Consider the following 17870-nt stretch of genomic DNA (forward strand, 5'->3'; position numbering starts at 1 on the left):
GCACTCACTGCTAAAACGCATACATGCCTTTTATTGCAAAATGTCCATACATTGTGGCTAGCATCTTAAATACATGTAAGTACAAAAATCCTAGTAATTTTCTTGCAGACTTTCTTTTTTTTAAGGCATATCTGACAGTCTTCAAAAGGGCTATTGCAGTATCAAGTCAGAGGGCAGGCAGGGGTGGGATGTTTTAGGCAAGCAGCCTAGAGTAGGAAGGTTTCATATGTTGCCAGCTCTCAGCAATAAGTGCTGCATGAAGGAACATTCATACTGTGGCTCTACTTAGTTTCTCAATGTTATCACAAAATGGGAAATTAAACATCTTTTCTCACAATAGAATACATTTGCTGGCTTGCACCCATATTCTTTTAATTTCATTTGAGCTAGCAACAAATCTGTTTCTCATTTAACTGCAGCTTCTTTCTCATCTATATCTTACTTTTTTGTGTTGTATTATGAGTGAATTTGTATTTATAGGTGAACATTGGCTCCAATGATAACTCCAAATTCAAATGCCATTCAACTCTGGGACTGTTTAGTTTTAAACTTTAGCCCAGATCTAAAGTTTTTCAGTTGACTTCTGTCTTTGAAATAGCCTAAATCAAATCCCTAGAGCTGAAGACCTCTTGACTATTAAGGGCTTGAAATATGGATCCATATCAAATTCACAGCTTGAGCTCATTTCTTGGAAATAGTGGTGAGATCCAGGCATGAAGCCTCATGCATGTTTCCTATCACTCTTTTGCTAATGTCCTTAACTTTAATTCACCCACCACTTTTCAGTTCAGATATGCATATTCAGGTCTTTCTCAGCCTTCCAATTCAACTCCCCCCCCCGAGATGCTCAAAAAAGAAAATCCAAAAGTGACCCTACATTTGAACATCAGCATCAGTCGTCACATTGTTACATGGGAATAAAGGGAAAAGAGTAAGCCAGAAAATGCCAAAGAGCACTTGTTTACTACATCATTTGTCAGATGGCCTTTACACTGCGTAAGAAGACAGTCACTATGAAGTTAAAAGGTCCAAAACCCCCCGCTAACACGCAAGACCCAATGAGTGTACAACACAGCCACTCTGGGTCTGTTCTTAAATCTTCTGGAACAGCTCAGGGAATAGCATGGGAGAGGTCCCAAGCTACTGAAGGGGGTCATTTTCATGCACAGCAGGAATGGCAGCATATTTAACCAAAATGAAACCAGAACAGGGCAAACAGAGGGCAGCTTTTTTGATCTCCCAATTCACTGCTTGCCTTACTAATTACAGAAAATTTAATTTTTTTCTTCTCCAGAACAGCACAACAGTAAGTGTTAAAAATGCATTTATTAGGAAGATAACAATCTATGGTTTCTTGTGTTTACTTTACTTCTAAAAACTTCATGCCACTTTTTCTAAAAAATATAATCTGTTTTCAACAGATGATCCCTTAAAGGATGTTCCTGCTGAAAAAAAATTAAAAAAGGCTTATGAGGCTGTTTTTCTCCCCTAGTGATGTAATTATGAAACATCAGCCCAAGGAAAAATTGTCAAAGGGAATGACAGGAAGAAATACTCTTTGGATCCCAGCGAAAATGCAAAAAGTTTTAATGCAAAATGATGGCATTTCTTGTTTTCTTCACTTGAGAAAACATGTTTCCCCTTGCATTATAAAAAAATATTATTTTTTGTACTTAGAAGTATAGATTCACTGAATAAGTGGCCTGAACTTATTTAGGCAATGATAAAGCCCTTTTTACAGAAGTTCTGCTGCTTGGTATATTGACCTCAGGTTCTTCTTGTCTCTATCTACATAGAGTTGTGGAATTTTACTCCCTGAGCATGTCAAAATGGTTTTAATTGGGCACTTTAAAAAAAAAGACAGTAAACATTAGTTTTTCAAGTTTGCATGCAATTTTTTTTTTTTTTTTTTTAAAATTTCAGGGAAAAAACTGGAAAATTTTTTCTTCCCCCCCCCCCCAGTGTATGGGAAAAAAGGGAATCTCTTCTCTCCTCCCATTATAGGCAAAAAGCAAGGAAAAAAGTGTGGCTGTTTCCACATACCATTTTTTTGCTAAATATAAATTACACTTGTTTTTCAGACAGCTCTCCTGTGGCACACATGCCTCTAAGTTTGAACATAAGATGCCATTACATAAAACTCCCGGTTTCTCTGCCTGCCACCCTGCTTTGCTTTACCTCAGCACAAACAGTTGTACAAGAATGCAGCTAAGAACCAGCATGAACTAGAATACCTGGCTCGGACTACTGACCTGCCTCTGCATCTCCTTGGGTTTTGATTCCTCTCCACTTTTGAAAGGAAATGCAATCACAGGGTAGATATTCTCACTTTTCCATGACCTAGAATTATACTCATGAATACAGTCTCACTTCTCATCAGGAAAACAGTATCTTCAAAGTATTGCAAAGTGAAATGCACCAAAAAGGTGTTTTCCTTTCATCATTTACTATGAATTATTTAGGATTGACAACAATGATGGATGTACAGCATTGTTAGTACTAAGTTTGTAATGGGAGAGCTTGGCATGTCTTACTCTTTTTGTTAAAATTCCAGTGGAAGCAAAAGCTGAAAATATTTATAAGCTACAGAATGAACTCTGGAATAGCTCAAACCTGGTTCTTTAAAAGGTGTTCTTAAGTCCTCAAAAAATTACTTTAACCTGACAACTACATAGAGAGCTCCTTGCAGAAACAATTATAATGCAAGAGGTTTTCTTAAAAACTAAAAATTATCTATTTGAATTGCTAATCCAGAAATTTGATGCTTATTTAGTAATAAGTAAGTTGTATCTAATGATTTGCTATAAATTTTTGCTATAAAATTCCTGGCAAAGAAGTGGTTGCTGAGGAACATGTCATGAATCTATAAAGTCATAAGAGATAGAGGGAACCTAGTGAACTTATCAGGATGCAACTTAAAACTTTTCAGAAAAGCTAAAAAAACCCAAACCCAAGATTTTTTTGTTGTTGTTCTGGTTTTGTTATGCAGTGCATTTTATTTGTGCTACTCACTGCCACAGGATGTCGTGGAGACCGAGAGCTTGAGCAGTTTTAAAAGGCATTAGAGAGATGGATGGGGGTAAGCCCATCAGTAGCTATTAGGGTATCTGCTTGTAATAAGGGATACACTGTAAATCCATATCTTGTCTGCGGTAGCCTTTTATCGGCAGATAGGCCCTTATGTGCCGATGGGGATGCTGACCTCCAGACAGCTCCAGCAGAGTGGGTGACCTGGGCAGGAACCTGAGCCCCACGGTTGTGCTCCAGCTGCTCTCAAGTGGTATGACACCGCCACAGGGCACCGCAGCACTCCATCACGCCTTACTGACACTGTGCCTTCCTACGCTAGGAAAAACGAAGGTAAACTCAGGACACTGTGCTCCTAATCCCTCTCTGGGGGAGGCTACCAGGAGGTTTCCTTCACTGGAAGCAGCCAGTGAAAAGGCCGTGTAAGTTAGTAGTCAGTGCGCTCCGATGACTCCAGTACACTGCGCAGGGACCCCTGACATCTGAGCCCTGGGAAGGGGACACCCACGGCGGTCTGTAACTTTAAAAATGCCCTTCAGCCGATCAGGTTCCCAAAGAGCTGCGTGTCAGAAGGGAGGTTGGAGGATCCTGAGCCCCCAGCATGTACGTATCCTAAAGCTTAGTAAACTGATTCTCCATCATTTTCTTGGCACAGACCGAAAACCTTTCTCCCGTTTCCCAGTTACTTTGTAGGTCCCTACCGACATGCATACACAGTGTAAGGCAGCACAGCGAGCTCCAGCCCGACTGGACCTGGAAGCAATCCAGCTGTACATCGATCTCCAAGTGAGCTACGTTACACTGCTTGAGAAAAGGTCCTGCTGCGCTGCTTGATGAGGTGGCTTCTGGTGAACCAGCTCTTCACTTAGCACTGCCTCGTGCACTGTAAACAAGCCTCGGAGAAAAATTCCCAGATGTGACACCCTTATCTTCCCCCACTACTCCCCCATGACTCCGCTGATCTGCCGTTCAGCACCAGGGCGTAATAATTGACCCACTGACCCCAGGGCTAAGCACAGTTTAAAGAAAGTTCTAGAGACCACCAGCAATCTCCTCAATTTTTATCGCAGTCTGCAGCTGCACGTCTCTTCCCCCACCCCCAGCTATGCCTCCTCACCCTGAACAATAGAGCAGGAGAAGGCATCACATGCCCCACTGGTAAGGACCAGCTAGCTTTGCCTAATCCATTTAATTTTCAGCAGCCCTCCTACTGATGACAGCATGAGAGCTGAGACTTGCCAGAGGACGTTCTAAGCTTAGCAGAATTATTCTGCAGCTGGAAACTCATCAGATCGGCAACAGCATTTTGTACCATTTTGTTCCGTTTTCCTTTTTGCATGCAGGATGAAAAAGCTGCATTACACTGCGTCACTTCCATATATAAAACAAACTGTAAAGACATATACGGAGCAATCCTCTTCAGCCTACAGGCTTCCTGTATGCTCTGTCTGCACTATATCTCCACAGAAGCATTTTTGAATGAGTATTAGTACCATTTCCTAAACTAATGGCACCGTCATGTACAACTCTTTTGAAAAAAACAAAACAAACCAAAACAAAACAACAAACCAAGAAACACCTCACCATTTCTTTTCCTTTTTAAAAATATATGAATAAGCATTCTGCCCTTTTTACACATTTTGAAATGAAAATGTTTTGCGGGAAGTACACTGTTGGGCCCTTAACACTCTGGCCTTAGCCAGCTGAGATGCTGACTCACATGTACTTCTGTGATGTATTCTCCTTGGCAAACTGAAAACAAGTTTAAACCCATAAGACAGGAATCTTTCAAGTTAGACTGACCAACATAATTCAGTTCAGTCCTATGAGACATTGGGTAATTCTATTGATATTTGTGGAACAGGAGGTTGCTTCACTCATCATTGGCTTTCATCCCTCTCCAAATAGTTATACTGATGTCTCTCATGCAAAGAAACCATTTTGGCATCAGGCACTTAGATGACTATGCTACCTTTAGGACCATGACAAAAATAATTTCACTATCAAATTTATCACTTACACCATTCCATCCAGCACAGGCATAATCTGCACTGGCAAGATTGTGCTAAACTAATCAGAGGGATTATAAAATCTTTAAATAAATTTCTAATTTAATGTTATGTTCATTATTGACTGAAGAAGGAAATAATCATGACTGTATAAAGAATCAAAAGGATACATAAAAAAAAAAATCGATTCTTCCTCTTAAACATTTGTCTATAAAATAAATGCAAATAGGTCTTACAAAATTAGTGTAATGAGAAGTAAGATGGAAATCAATAAGCAGTGTGCAGAACCATCTGGAAATTAATGTTCTTCCTAGTCAATAGGACTGCCAGAATCAATTCCCCCTCTTTCCCCCAAGCTAGCTATCTGACAATAAGATGAACTAATGTAACAGGGGAATAAAAAATTCAAATCCCAAGAGACAAAACAACACAGATGGTAGGATCAAAATGTAAAAGCAGCCATGCTGAGCCTGGCCAAAAAGCCAAGGAGCTCATACCCAGCACATGTCCATAGCCAGGGACAGATGCTTCAGGAAGGAGATTTGAACCAAGAGGAGCATCACACAACCCATCTCCCCAGCTCCTACACATTGGCACTTCTGAGTCTCACTGAGCTGGAAGCAACACTTGGACTATCCTGTGTTAGTAACAGTCACCCAAAGACTTGTCCTTTACAGATTTGTCTAATCCTTTTAAAGCCACTTAGATTTTTGGGCCCCATTCTTCAAGAATGACTTCCACAACTGTATTAGGCATAGCTCACTCCTATTGACTTAAGAAAGACATTCATGTACATATCAAAGGAAGGAATTGGATATGGATTTGAGAGTGTTTTAATTCTCCGTACACACTGGTTATATGAATAACCACAGAACAATTAGTTGTAAAACTTGCTGTTCAGATCTTACGAAACAATGAAGACTAAATCCCTCAAGCAACTGTAAAAATATCCAGCAGACTAAATTAGATTGAGTGAATTAATTAATCTGCGCTGTTGATCACATGACTGTACCTGAATCAAGATTGTGCACCAACAGATGGCATACTCTTTATCCATCTTACTTGCATGAATTTCTGTGGGTATGTTGCCCAACATTTGGTATGAATTTGTACATTCAGGAAAACAGAACAGGAGAGATGAACAGCACAGGCTAAACCATTCCATGAAGCACAGCTCATAACAAGGGGCTGTGGATAATGTCACTACATCAGATACAGCCCCAGGAGACCATTGCTCAGACAGCATGAGAGTCACAAGTACTTGCCTTCTAACTTCTAACCCTGACACAAGCAGCATATTTCAGCTCTCCCAACCTCACTCAACCAACCAAGAGAACAAACCTTCATGCCTTAGAGGAAGCAGTTCTGTGGGATTTCTGCTTTGTGCATTTTGGTCAAAGGGCTGGCAAACCCAGCAGCTTTTCATCATGTCCATGGCCAAACACCTACAACCTTGTGCAAATATTTATGGCCAGACCTACAAAAAGGCTTTGTTAGAAGGATTTTAGGATCCAAACTGAATCCTCAGAATCCATGACCAACCCCACAGACTGTTAGATTTCTCTTAATAAACCTTCCCAGCCACCTAAAGTTCTGTATTTGTGCTGCGACAGGCGTGCCCCAAGCCTTTCAGGGCTGAGCATCTCAGGGAATCTTTTATGTCTAACCCTAATGAGCACTCTGAGACTGGATGTTCTCTGGCAGTTGCCTCTGAGCTCACATACCACCCAGAAGATCAGTTTTCCCCAAAGCTCACTTGTGAGCTGCCTCCAGTTGGGCATTTTTTCCAGGGTATCAGTGATCTGGGTTGAAACTCCTACCTCTGGAAGAGGGCTACACCAGCTAATATAGTGAAACCAGCAGTATTGCACACCAGTCTTCTACACATCTATATCAATCTTCATAACCAAATGAAAAATAGCTTTAAAATAAACAGCAAGCAGAATGCAGTGTTATGCAAGCAACACAGATATAAGAATGGCACCTGGACTGTTATACACAGAACAGTGTCTGTTTAATTCAAATACAGCAAAGCACAATGCATAACTGCATACTTCTTCGAAGCGGGCCAGAATACAGCCCTCTTCTTTTCCAGGTAAAACACTGAAATTTTGTTCTGATACTAAACCATTGAAAACCTTCTCAGGATCTTTTGACTTCAAGCGTACTGTATGCCATGCTATCAAACCAAAATAAAACTGGGAAGTTATTTGGTACCACTCAGCTGTGATTAAGCAGACATTCTCATGAATGAAAAATAGGGACCATAAACATTAACAATGTAATCTGATGATACAATTCCTCATTACTCTCAGAGTGACTAAACTTTCCACTAGCAGGCTCCTGAGACAAAGGAAATCTCTTCCAATTAAATACATGCAATAGGACCCAAGCGGTAACATTTAATAACCACCAAAACACTCTCTAAACCAGATAAATATTACCCAGGCCTAAGTCCAAACAGTTCACAGTATCAGAACAGGAAATCCTAAAAGTTTACTGGTACTAACGTGGAAAAGAGTGAAGTAACTCCTCCCTGCATGTCATTAAAGGAAAAATAAAGCCAAATATTTCTAGGGTTACAGTTCTAGCAGTAGGCTTTATCACTCATTTCACCATGGCTCTCAAGAATTTCAAAACTATAAAATTCATTGTTAACACAAGACTTCAGATATTCTTCTGTATGAAAAGTGAATGTATTTGAATAATGTATCAAATACAATCATCTTCTTTTATTTTCATATTTTTTTTAAAAGAGAAAATTTGAGTTTAAAATATTTTAAATACTTCATTCATCACTTTGCTTTCAATGCTTTTCTACAGAAAATTGTCTGAAGGCTAAGCTTTTTTCTTTATGATTTTCAGGTAATGCACATTAGGACCAATGCTGAATATCAAAGTTAACCTGAATAAGCTCTCTTTTGTAATAAATTGTTATGATTTATAATTGTAGTATTTTGATGATGCAAAGTTGGCTTAGGGACACTAGTTCTTATTAGCATTTTGTATGTACTTTGTACTAACGTAAATAGGCATCCAAAATGCAACTTTTTTGTTTTGTTTTGTTAAAGAATATGTAAAACAATAACTTTGCATAAAACAATTAGACTTTTGAGATTGCTAAACAAGCCACTTACCTGATACAGAACTTTAGCCAACAGAGTGGACCATATTTATCAGACAAGAAAGGAAAAAAAGTTGTTCACATTTATACATTAGTATGTAACAGTAAAGGCTTCACATGTTATGGAGCAGATTGCTATGACTTTGTGATTTACATGATGAAATAATTAACTTGTTCAACAAAAAAAATTAGAAAGGAATTCAAAGGAAACTAGCCAGAGGCAATTATTGTATTAACAGTACTATCCTTCTTTGAAAATAGAAAATCTACTTTTAAATGTCCTGTGGGCTATGGATTTGCTTCTGATGTCAACGGAAGGAAAGCAAGTTTCCTTCTCGCTCTTTGAAGAAATACAGTTCATCACTGTCTTATCTGACATGCAGTCATTATGCTTTTTACTGAAGTCAATTCTTAGCTTCATGGGAGGTGCTCAGCAGAGCTCCTGCTATAGAATAAAAGCACCTTTCCTAGAAAAGTAATGCTGAAAGAAAAGTGGAATTTACTATTCCCTAAAGACATCTCATTCTGAAAATTACTTAGTAGAGCCAAACTTATGCTTGCCCAATTGAAGCCAAATCCATTTGCACAACAAATGCTTAAAGTTTCCCAGTCAGGTTTTAACATTTAGCTCTTGCCACCCACCAAGCTTATTTTAAATAGTAAATTTTCAGTAACATTATTTACTCCAGTGCAGGTTCTACAGCCTAAGAGCAAGATTTTCAAGTGGGATAACAAAGAAAACAGCACAATTGTTCAATCACTCAGCAAAACTCTTCCCAGATTAATTAATATTGTAGGTTTTTTTCTTCTTAAAAATGAAGAAGTAGCCTTAGCAGGCTATTCAAATACAAATTGACAAAATTGCACATGCACAAGCAGAAAATATCAGTGCATTGCCATGGAGATAAATTTAGTCCTGCCACTTTACCTACTTCTCCCCTGCATATCTCTTAAGCTGATGATAGAACTACAGCAGCATCTCTGGGAATTGAACAGCACCCACGTCGCTGAAGCTATCCATATCTATCTGGCCTGAAAAATTACTCGTACCTAGTGCTCAGCAGACTAACTTACATTACAGGAAGCACAACACCCATTCCTTCCATACCCAAAACAGCAGGGGGAAGGAAGGGAGAAAGGGGAGAGAAAAGATGTCTATCCTTATAGGCAGACATCAAAAAAAAGATGGGTAATTTTTGGCAACATCTGAATTGTTGAATCAATAGTCCTATGTGCCTGCGTAAACTTTGCTTGCAATCTCCCAACTTGAAAAGCTTATTTATGCTTCCTCCTACCTCACTCCCAGTCCTCTCATTCCTTCACAGCTGTTGGCAGTGTTGGGTCCTCAAAGCACAGGCAAGAATTTGAGATAGACTGTCAGATGACAGGATTTCTAGTCTAGACATAAGGGATTAAATCAAATTATTAAATGTTCTTGATGGCAAGAATGAGTGTAATAACCTTTTTCTCCAAAATTAAAAAAAAAACCCTAAACTCAAACAAAAAATCAAGAATGTCTTAGCAGGAGTACAATGCATATAATGGGCATCTATGCTGCCTAACAGATAATTAAGCAGATGTAAGAGATTTCAAAACCATTTAAATAGACTATGAAATAACCTTGTGGTGGGTCACAAACTAAATAAGCATGTTTAATTTCAGAAAGAACTCCCAAAACAACACCCACTTATTTATTTATGTCTGGAATTGCCCCTACCTTTCCTTACCTCACCAGTGATGCCCCTGTGGGCTCATTCCCTGTTTTCAGGGGACTGTCAGAACAGAACTCTGGTTCCTCACCAAGTTTGGACTCTGAATCTGACTCCCTCAATGGCTCCTGAGAGTCACTAACAGTTGTCTACTTCAATAAATCTTTGAAAAAGAAAACAAAGATGCATTGTTTAAATGTGCACTGTCACTGTAGAAGTAAATAAGTGCTAATAATGTTTTGCTTTAAAAACCATCTGGTTTCTGTATTCAGAAAAAAAATGGACTATATCTGTTGTTCAGCTAAAATGTAATAACACAAACTGGTTATAAAGGAAGTTGTTTATACAAGCCTTTTTCCACCATTATTCCTTTCCTCTCTTCTCTGCTATTATTTATTTTAAATTCTGGTTTAAGTGGATTAGATTTCATCCATAACCAGTATGTGACTGCATATTGCCACCATGCCAGCTTCTGCTAGGACCTCATTGAAATCAGCAGCTCCCCACCCTTCTGCTTGTCGAATTAGGTACTTTCCAATGTTTTCCTTCCTAAAATGATTAGTAAGGCATTCTAGTATTATTACATAAAATTTGTTAAAGGGTGTTTCACAGCCAGAGCCTGGGTAGTATCAAATCACCTGCATATAGCACAAACACATACACAGACCTGCAGTAAAATAAAACCAGCGAGACTGCAAGGTCATGTGCTCAAAAATCAGGAAAGGTAAAGTTTAAAGTAGTCTGTGCCTATGATTAAAGACAGTATCATAATTAATAACAGCAGTCTATCTCCACTCTTCAGGAAGCACTTCTGATACAGTTCAGATCTGGGGGAAAAAAAACAAGCTTAAAATATGACAACATATCTCCATGTGGTGTAAGTCATCACATTAAGATCTTTTGAATCACTTAACACCCTGCCTTGCTCTTAAGGGAAGAACAGAACTGGCAGAAGCAGGCGAACCACTGCTGTGCTGCCAGCAGCCGTGCGGACAGAAACAGGACATTTTACAAAGGCATGCTAAGGGAGAGGAGAGGTGCACCCCAGGTCTGCTCCCAGTTCCACAGGAGAGCACACTCCATGCAGCACACAGCTTCCTACCTGCTCTCGATCTCTTCTGCTCTCTTCTCTCTAGTTTGCCCTCTGAGTTTCCACCCTCTTTGTCATGACAATTTTTCACTGTTGGCAGTATCCCTGCCCAGTTTCCATATTGCCTTTCCACATGCAGCTGTTCCTTATTTCCATTTTGTCTGGCAACTCTTGATTTAGCACAAGTCTCGTTCCTTCTTTTTCTCTTCCTGACCTGCACTCATCACAAGTGGCCCTGATTTACTGTCTTCTTCTACATCTCTGTGCTCAATGGTTTGATTCAGCTAAGCCTAGCTCTTTCCATATACCCCTGATCCTTACCACCTATGTATCTCTTCTTCCATATCACAGTGGATCCCAGTCTTCTTATTGTTCAGTCCAAGGTTGTGTCACCTTTTCCACTCCTCATCACCTAATCCCGTCTCACCCACTACTTCCCATTCACCATTTCACCCTCTGCCCAGATTCCACCTCCATCCCCTTCTCCCTGGCTCCTTATCAACAGTCTTGCACTTTCACGTCAACATCCATGTCAAGCAGCCTCTGCCATAGTGTTGGAGTACATCAGGGAAGCACAGGAGATAGTCTCCTTTACTGTACCTAGTGTTCAACCAAATGCAACTATGAAGGAGATTACAGGTGAAACTGTAATGGAAGTCCTGCCGAATTCTGCTCTTTGACATGTTCAACATGGGCAAATATCTTCACCATTTCCAGAGTTCTAGTAATAATCTCTTTAAAATGCTTATAATTAATAAAGGTTTTCAAAAGAACGTGCATCATAAAAGGAGATTTTGCTGCCAGCACTCAAGCTGCTGGAACTTCTCAGAGAAAAGTTGCCAGAATTCCTTCTAACGAGAACAAAATAACGTGCTTTTGTTCATTCTTGTTTTCTGAAAAAAACAGGTATTTTCCTCATAATTACAGTTAGCCTGAGGCACACATCTCACCTGGAAAGTTGAAGTTCAAATGATTAATGTTCAGCAGATTTTAAAGCAACAGAGAACTGAAAACAGTGAAAATATAGACACCATTAATAGGTGGTGCAGCTAGTCTCACCTTCAATGTTAACCATGTATTTTGCTTTTTACTTTTAGAGTAAGGTTCTGTATGTTGGAAATAAAATGCAAGTCACAGAATTACCAAGAACTGAGTCCATTGTAAAAGCCATGCGGAAATGTCATCTGCACTCTCCCGAATGTGCTGCAGCTCAGTTTTCCAGAAAATATTTTGCTTGACTGAAAACAGTGTTTTTCTTAGACAGCATATGAGGCTGGTGTCCTCCATGTCTTTTATGCTACATCCTCTGTTGTTCAGTTGAATGGAAGCTGTCAGTGAACTCTCAAGGCCAAATGGTGGTTTACTTAGATTAACTGAGGCTCTGGCACACTCTTACAAAAATATAACAAAGGGAATAGCATAATTTTTTAAAAACAGTACAAGGGGAAAAAATAGCCCCACCTCCCCAGTCTCATTCCTTCTTATCTTTGACAACATGATCAAGAGGATGCACCAGCGGAGAAATGGAATGGGATTATTGTATTAAGACTCTATTTATACCATGGAGAGCAGAAAAAGCGATCATAATAGCTGTGAATGGAAGAGATGTTATCACGTGTCCTTTGTGTTACCAAGGTCTGTAAACTCAACTTAAAATCCCTGCCATCAGGTCTGCCTCTTGGCAAGTCTAATACATCATGGCTATTTGCTATGAGAAAGGCTTGTGAGCCAAAAGGTCCTTCCTGCTACTTTCCTGCATTCTATGGTAAATAGACCATATTACCCAAGTATCCCTGAAATAAAGACTTACAGCAAACAGAACCATAAGAAGTGAAAAAAATAGTAGCCATTTTTATCTTTCTTGCATTTTGCAGCATCGGACTCCCTACCTTTATAAGGATTTGATCTAAGAATGTACTACGTGCTTTGATCCCAATCAAGGAAATAACTTTCCCATTAACTCCAAATGTAAACACATGTTCAAGCTATGTGTAAAATCAGACCTCTCAGTTTTAGGCAAAAATCAAAGTCCAAATGACAGTTTTCCCCTGAGTGTATAAGTAATGTACTGTGAATAACACAACAGCCTGATGTTTAGAAAGGATCAAACAGTAGTTCATGTACAAGTTCAGGCTTCTTTGGTAATGTGGAAATAAGAGCAAGCAAAAGAAATCAAGGCTAGACGACTAGACAAAGTAAAAGATACACATAATGAATAAAAGACAAGCTATTGCTTTCCAAAAAGTAACTTCTGGATCGGTGAAATTCTACTGATGTCTAGAGTATTCCACAGATTACAAATATGTTTATTTGTAATAATTTCAAGTAGTTTCCCAGAATCATATAAAAGAATTATTTCAGACTTACTGCTTTAGATTCTTTTTTTTCTCTGTAGTCTCAATGAGAACCATCAGAATAGTTTTCTGAACAGAAATTAATTTTCTGAAGCATGCAAAATACAACTTATTTGTTTCATCTCAATTTATTCTCATTGAAAGCAATAGTTATCAAAGATTAATTGAAATACAAAACCCCTATGGACTTAAAAGTCTTGGATTTCTGAACACCGTAAATCTCAAGGAAGTAAAGTACTCTTTCCCTCCAGGGGATGTGGCAATTGCAGACAATTTAGAGGTCAGGATCTGCCACTTTTTTTCACCCAACTCAAATTATGAGTACTTTCATATCAACTAGAAATCTAAAATCCCATACTGCTCCTAGAAATATTATGGGTTGTGATCCTATGGTTACAGAACAGAACACTAGTGGAAACGAACAATATAAATGGAACACTTAATTTCATGTAACGTCCTTCAAATCAAGCAGATCATATTAACTACACTGTTAGTGCATGATTTTGCATCTCTAAGACAATGTGGGCAAATTTAGCAGAGACGAAACACAAAAGGTTCTGTGCTTTATTCTGACACCTACAGATTTAAAGGAAATGTATATCCTAGGAATTTTTAAGCTACCAATACAAAAAAATATTTAAATCTACTATAAAATTAGGAAAATACTAGAAAAAGATAATAGTGTTTTTCCAAAAGGTGCCTCAAGTTGCTTCATAAGGAAACATTACTTTCTACATGCACTGCCAACTTAACATTTTTTAATGTCTTTTGAGTCACTATGCCTACTCCAGCACAGCTGCAACTAGGCAAAGAAAGCAAAAGGTTAAGCTCAGAAACCAGTGTATATCTGTATGGCCAAAGAGATCCCTCTGACAGTATAGTGTTTGGGTAAGTTTATTTTCTTTCTTTCTCAGTCCCATGGATTTTCATCCCTTAAAACTATGGTAATTTGTAATAGCCAACAAACATCTACAAAGGCTGCCCAAGTTTAGACAGAATTCACTGTATTTCCAATGAAACCTGTTTGCAAAAGTGTTAAATATGGAACCAGCCAAAATTGGTATTACCATTATTTTGACCTGAGGTGATTTTTTTTTAGACAGAATTAAAGAAAAATGTTCAGATACTTTACATTTTTATAGAAAGTGATTCTTGGGGGTAAAGACAGCTGAATGAATGTCTCAGGAAACAAACCTGAACTTGGTATGTAGTCAGGCTTACACCTCTATCATGAGGTATTATAACAGCAAACTCAATAGTTGTCAAAAACTATTGTAGATTGTTTATGTACTATAAAATGATGCATCTCACTTAGGAATGTGCCAAAATACATATTTTGTCTCCTTTTCTGATCCTCAAGGATACCAGGAGACAAAGCAAGGCTAACTGTATTGGGGTTTTTGTATTATCAATAGACTGCTGAAAATGCTTTTATCATGCTAGGATTCATGCACTGGTCTCTATTGACTAGCAGTGCACAAATCCACTGAAATCAGAAGCATTCTTTTAAATTTACATTTAAGTAAGGGATTGATTTGCTTATAGAACTTCCGCCACTGTTTAGAAATAATAAATGAAGTTGAACAAAACAGCTTGATACTCACAAATCAAGCTGAGTTTCCAAGTTGCAGAAATAGGAATTTTTCACGTATTTTTTCCCACCAGTTCACTTGCAAATTCAGCAGTAAAATTTATAAACAGCACTGAAATATGATAAATACAAAACCCACAATTTAATTTTCACTTCCAACTTCACAGACCAGAGTTGCAAGAATTTATTAAGCTGGCAATCTTCTACACAGATTTCACTCTATTCACTTTATAATCTGCAATAAAATTACCAGAATAGATTTTTTTTCTCCTGCTCTTTGAAACTTATCCTTGTGTTGAGTCCCTTCAGGAGTCTCTTCATGAGAGAGACTGCGGTATATATTGGATGCTCAGAAAACTCTCTCTACAAACGCAAATTCATCCAAATGAGTGTAGTCCTGGAGAGGTATCAAAGCACATGTAGTAAAGTAGCAGAAGCACTTCCTGGCATTTAAGACTCACTAGCTCAATAAGACCAAATCGTTCAAAACTGCAAGGAGGCATCTCCCACTAGTAAGTCCTTCATTGGGTTTTATTCCATAACAACAAGATTAAAAACTATTTTAAACTTACTTTAAGAAATTAACTGCAATCACATCATAAGAAAGTATCAAGTTGGATCACCCTGGTCCAGTCTGTATTGATATCAGCATTAAATTCCTTGGGTTAGTGTAATCAACAATACCCTTCCCTCCTCCCACCTTTAAAAAAAAATACCATCACTTAAAACCAACCTCCATGTAAAAAAATTTTTGGGGAGGAATCCTGGGAAAGCTTTTAGGTCAACTTTTCATTGTGATTCAATCTGAAATATATTCCCAGATTACAAGCTAACTCCCTTGTTTTATTGAACTAATCACTTCAAATGAAGGGTTTCTCAGATGGAGTGAACCACAGTACAAACAAACTCACAAAGAAGTTTTAAAAGCCTAATTGTAAAAATATTATCTTTTAAACTTTTTTTTTAGTGACTCATAAGAAAGTAAATACCACTCTTCATTATGTAATCTATGACTCCTATTGAAGTCATGAGCATAAGTACCCAAGAGGACATTAACCAAAACTTTGGTGAAATAAATTGTAGAATTTGCAACACTAGTGCATTTCATCCTTCACCAAAGCCCAAAATAGTCTTTAGAATCCTTGCCATTTCTGCTAAATCACTTCTACTGACAATACCACATGCACTTTATAGGGAAAAAAACCCCACAGTCACAGGTGTGAAATACAGTATGTCTTCCTGTGCATTTTAACACACTTATTAATTTAAATCCTAATTTGACATGTCTTAGCTAGAAGTAAAGCATGCAAGTACAAAATAACAATCCATGCCTTCTTCCCTGCTGCCTAATCCTGAATGTGGCCACATTACCGGATTTCTTGCTGTTGTCTTCCCTAGACAAGAGAGTTCTACATCTCTCCGTGCAGCTGTTTGAGCAACCATGAGTCTGTCTCATACCTGTAAAGGCTATGCAGAGAAAGACCCCACATCTGAAGGCTTTGAAGGGACCTGAGACTTATTGAAAGGATTAGGACCTTCATAACATATATACACTTTCATTTATTTTATAAAGCAAAACAGAAGCTACCATCTAAACTTTACATGAGAGGACTTAGCCAGCAAGTGGACTGGGGTTCAACCCCTTCTTTCAGACTGACGATATTTAGTCCTTCATTCCTCAGCTTCTTAAGAAGACCTTTAATCATTAGGTTACAGACAACAGAGATGGAGGTAGGAGTAGCGGTCAGAACCAAGAATGTTCTCCCAGGAGTGTGCCAGCCTTCAGGCTGCAAAGCTACATAGCCAGAGAGCGTAAGGGGAAACACTGGTCTTGCATTTTCTTCTGCAGAGTGATGAAGCACCAGCATAGGCAACTGATGTGGATAAGAGGGAATCCCTCTGGCTGAGGAAAAACTCAATTGATAGCTCAACTTCCTGAAGAAATTTTCAGATGTAAGTGTTCCAAAACAAAAACTTGTGAGCTCTTTTGGGGGGAGGGGGAACACCCAAAAAACAGCAGGTGGGCTAATTGCAGGATAAAGTGTCAGGACCCTGGCAGCAGAGAAACCTTATGCCAGATCTGACAGTGGAGTAGTTTGCTTGGGGGAAGTGTCACTGATTTTGAATCTAAATTTGTTCAGAACAAAATTGTAGATATCTCTTCCCCAGTCTGTTATTTTTGTCTCATCATTCACATAAAAGAATATATCTGAAGCATAATACAAAGGGAAGAAGCCTGGAATGGATCACACTAATTTCATGATAAGCAGAGTAGTCTCATAATCATTTTGATCTCATGTCTTCACACTTGGACTGACAAGTCATCAGTAGAACAAGGTGGCCTGGGATGACAATGAAAGTGCCAAATGGTTCAAAGGGAGCTTTAGGCTTCATCGTTTCTGGTGAAACACAGACTATATCACTACAGTGCGGTGCCTGTTCTCTAGAACACTGCTACGGCCTCAGGGCGTTCCAGCATGCTGGTGGATCCTGACTTTCTCAGGAAGATCTATAAACTTAGGTCACATCCGAGGGATCAGTCTGGGAAAGTCCTGACCTCTGCCTGAAAGAGGAGATGACTGGACAAGGCCAGGAGTGAAGCTCTGCCCTCTATGTTAAGAGTAAGCCAAAGGCTGATTCCTGTATCTGATGACTCATGGTAGAAGAAAACAGATCGGAGTGCTGAACTTCCTTACAACAAGCTGGGTTTAGCGCATTTGAATTCCTTTGCTCTGCTCCCAGCGTTACAAATCTGTGAGACGAAGCACTTCCATGTATGCAGACACAGTGAGAGCCTCTGACTATTTTACAGATAGCAGGACTGTAAACCATAGTGGCCATAAACAAAGTAGTTCCCACACAATTTTCTTGTGCTGGAAAGTTGCTGTTGTGTGATAAGCTAATCCTCATGAATTTCATTTGCTTTCAGCTACATCAGGAAAAAAAATCTACTTCCAGGAAAGATA

The sequence above is a fragment of the Haliaeetus leucocephalus genome, unplaced genomic scaffold, assembly GCF_000737465.1.
Source record: "Haliaeetus leucocephalus isolate CR32 unplaced genomic scaffold, Haliaeetus_leucocephalus-4.0 Scaffold598, whole genome shotgun sequence".
Classification (NCBI taxonomy): Eukaryota; Metazoa; Chordata; class Aves; order Accipitriformes; family Accipitridae; genus Haliaeetus; species Haliaeetus leucocephalus.